General features: G+C 44.8%; 1 pseudogene across 1 annotated transcript; it reads right to left on the bottom strand.

Annotated features, from left to right (window-relative positions):
• Nucleotides 1-1,849: 1,849 nt before the first annotated feature.
• On the bottom strand, nucleotides 1,850-2,520 carry LOC309966295 (ret finger protein-like 4A-like protein 1; annotated as a pseudogene). The gene has a single exon. The product of its transcript is annotated as a ret finger protein-like 4A-like protein 1 (transcript).
• Nucleotides 2,521-4,047: the final 1,527 nt, after the last annotated feature.

Here is a 4,047-nt window from a genome sequence, read left to right as displayed (position 1 = left end):
GGAGAGTTGGGGAGGGTGGGGACACGCTGCTTCCAGGAAAGAATCTCTAAACATTTTCTCAGACATTGCCTCTCTGTCTTAGCCGTGACGACCACCTGGAGTCCTTTTCAATACTGGCCTTAGTCGGTCTGAGCTGCTAGAACAAAATATCACCCACTGGGTGGGTTATAAACAACAGAAATTTATTGCTCACAGTTCTGGAGGCTGGCAGTCCAAATCAAGGCACCAGCATTGTCCCATTCTGGAGAGAGTTTCCCTTCCTGATTTGTGGCTGGCGCCTTCTCACGGTGTCTTTTCATGATGGAAAGGGCTATGGAGCTCTCTGAGGACTCTTTTATAAGGGCACTTATACAGTTCATGAGGTCTCCACCCTCATGACCTAATCACCTCCCAAAAGTCCACATCCTAATACTGTCATCTTTGGGGGTTACATATCAATATACTAATCTGGGGGGAAAGAAACATTCAGACAATACCATGGCCCAAGGTACATTCCACTGTACTTCAAAATATAAAATGCAGTGTTGAATTACCACAGACAGCATTATTCTAATCCTATTTCCAGTTTTTAAAATAGGTCATACACTGGTTATTTTCCAACATTCACACCATTTTGGCAAACTAGACAATTAACTGGATTTCATCTCACTACAAACTCTTTTCTCTTCCTCCTCTTGCTCCAGGTTAAAGTAGGACAATGAGGCATTTCCCCATTCAATTAGATAAAAATATGAGCAACGCCTACACACACCACTTAAGAACACCCAGAATGGTGACAGAATATCTTGGCAGAAATTGTACACCCAACCCTAATATGTTAGGTCCTAAAAAATCAGTAGACCCTTTTTTACATGATTGAGAAGCTCAGTGACTCTGGCCATAAAAGGGTCATCACAGATTCCACAGTGATCCCATCCCTCTTTCCATCTTTGTCAGAGACTCCAGGGCACAGGGATTTGCAGTGAACCTCATGGGTCTGGTCCCACTCAGATACACAGCCCAGAACATTCCCACCTTCTACCTGTCCAGCCAGGGCATGAATGGGGCAGCTCAGGACAAGGCAGGGTGAGTACCTGTCCTGCCTAATGGTGCCAACACAGCTCTGAGTTCCTCTCCTGCTGGGGAGCCCTTCTCTCCTGTTTTCTGCCCTGAGGTTGAACAGAAGGAAGCATTCACCTGCCTGGACTTGGCTCCAGAGCTTTGTACAGGGAAGTGTCAATCAGGATGGGCCACAGTTATAGGGACAGGGTCCCCGGACCTCATCTCCCCACAGAGGTGCCATTATCACATCATCTGTAGTATAGGTGACACTGCCTGCATGGAGAGTCTGGGGCATCTCCAATGAGGAGCAAATCTTATGCCCAGTGCAAATCACCCTCATCCATGTCTGGATTAGCAACAACTCCTGGCAATTATTGAGAAGATCTACATGAGCAGCTGAGCAGAGGGCACAGAAAGTGTTTTATGCTCCCAGTTGGAGAATCCAGGTTTAGAACGAAAGTCATAACTGGGGGGAGGGGACACTCAAAGTGCACCAGGGGCTCCCTTCACTGTGTTTCCCGTTGGGCGTTTTCCTTCATGGTCTCACTTTTCCAAACTGTTCCAAAGTCTCTTCACCCTGATCATTAGCACACCATCCGAAGGCTGGACTTTCCCCTGAGATTAAGTTCCACAACCCTTGATATTTATGGTCTCAGGTCTGTTTAAACTGGAAAATAGCTCCTTTGAAGCCAGTGTTTCCTTCCTCAAAATCCTCAGGTCTCTGTTGTGTCTACATGACTCTGTAAGGAGATCATAATTTGTTCTAAGACACACACAGATCTCTCTCCTTGAGTCTCTCATTGGACCATCACCCTGTCCTTGTGTTCTGGGCAGTTATTGCCAGAAAGAACCATTCTTTGAGGACAGCAGAAGGCACAGTGTGGGCAGAGAAGACATCTCCATTTCTCAAGCTCACAGTCCAGAAGCCAAGATCTGGAGTCAATTGAGTCTTCCCTTGTCGATGCACAGATTCTTTCCAAATGCCCACATCCCATTCTTGGCTGGACCCCACGTCCACCTCCCAGTAAGGGCGGCCAGAGGTGAACAGAGGGAATCCCAGGACACAAGTTGTATGGTTGAATCTCTCAGGTCAGGACCTTTTCTTCTGCTTGAAAAACCCACAACAGACAGTTTTCAGGTCCTCAGAAATGATGAGGTACTTGTTGGCTGTGTCAACATCCAAGGTCACATCCACTTGGAACTTCCGCATCCTTGGGTTCATCTGGAGGACAGCTCTCAGCTGGAGCCCTGACTCCTTAACCTTTGAAACCAGAGCTCAGAGCTTGAGAGCACACCTGAGGTCATTCTTTTTGAGACCACAGAGCAGTTGGGGCACAATAAACCCTCCCCATCAGGCTCCTTCTGCAGTGAATCGAAGCACTGGAAGCAGCAGACATATTCACATTTCAGGTACATGCGGTTTTCAAGATAAGTCAGGCAAACCATACATTTACTTGCTTCTTTAAAGTGTTCAGCCATGGGTCCTCTCTGCTCAACTAGGTCCAGCTGCTTCCCCTGACAGCTCAGTCCTAGGCATTTTCCTATGGAAATGCCACTGTGCTATTTGAATGCCTTCTTAATTACAAGTCAAAAAGAGCAGTGATCTATTATCAAAAAATATATATATTTTTTTAAAGAAGATGTTGGGGGTAGGAGTTTATTAATTAATTTATTTATTTTTGCTGTGTTGGGTCTTCGTTTCTGTGTGAGGGCTTTCTCTAGTTGTGGCAAGCCGGGGCCACTCTTCATCGCGGTGCGCAGGCCTCTCACTGTCGCGGCCTCTCTTGTTGCGGAGCACAGGCTCCAGACGTGCAGGCTCAGTAGTTGTCAGTAGTCAACAGGCTCACGGGCCTAGTCGCTCCACGGCATGTGGGATCCTCCCAGACCAGAGCTCGAACCCGTGTCCCCTGCATTAGCAGGCAGATTCTCAACCACTGTGCCACCAGGGAAGCTCCCCGAAATATTTTTAATTATCTACCTATTGACAACTTGGTTAGGTCCTTCTTTTATTTTGTTGAAAGTAAAGAATTGAAAATGACCTAATTTACCAAAAAAAATTTTTTTTTACCCAGTCATTAGAGTTCTTCACTTTCTAGGAAATATGACCCCAAAAAGCTTATCACATGCTACTGATTATACTGTTCAACTTTTTCTCAGAGGCCTTTTTCTTATGGAGCTAACATAGATGAAACTGGGTTAAAAGCAAAATTGAAATTGTGTATTTTAGAACTTTTCTTTTTTTTTTAATTTATCTAATTTATTCATTTTTGGCTGGGTTGGGTCTTCGTTGCTGTGCGCAGGCTTTCTCTAGTTGTGGAGAGCAGGGGGTTACTCTTCGTTGCGGTGCGCGGGCTTCTCATTGCTGTGGTTTCTCTTGTTGCGTAGCACAGGCCCTAGGCACACAGGCTTCAGTAGTTGCAGCACGCGGTCTCAGTAGTTGTGGCTCACGGGCTCTAGAGCACAGGCTCAGTAGTTGTGGCGCACGGGCGTAGCTGCTCTGTGGCATGTGGGATCTTCCCAGACCAGGGCTCAAACCCGGGTCCCCTGCATTGGCAGGCGGATTCTTAACAACTACGCCACCAGGGAAGCCCAGAACTTTTCTTTTTGACTGTAAGCAAAGGCATATATTAATGTCATATTTCATTTTGTAAGGACATCTCAAAATGCGTACTAAAGATATGACAGAAATACAGACAGACGATGGAGGATATTTATTTGTATATAAGTGATTTCGTCCCAAAATAGGTTGAAGTCAATTATGTTTAGGTAATTACACATTTCACAGAATTGGAATCAGTATATTAACATTTGAGAGGGAAATATTAATACTAATTAAATCAAGCTGGTTTTCTAAATGTGTAACATATTTTGCTTAGGTCATTTTATACTAGATTTGCACTTGGGGAAATTTTTTATTTGCTTTTGAAACTAAATAGATGTTCTACTTTTAGGAGTATAGTTTAAATATTTTACGCAAATTGCAAGAGAAAAGAACTCGGTTGCAAA

The sequence above is a fragment of the Leucopleurus acutus genome (genome assembly GCF_964270905.1).
Source record: "Leucopleurus acutus genome assembly, chromosome: 9".
Taxonomy (NCBI): Eukaryota; Metazoa; Chordata; class Mammalia; order Artiodactyla; family Delphinidae; genus Leucopleurus; species Leucopleurus acutus.
The sequence above is the reverse complement of the archived record's forward strand: the minus strand, read 5'-3'. Positions and strand labels throughout refer to the sequence as shown.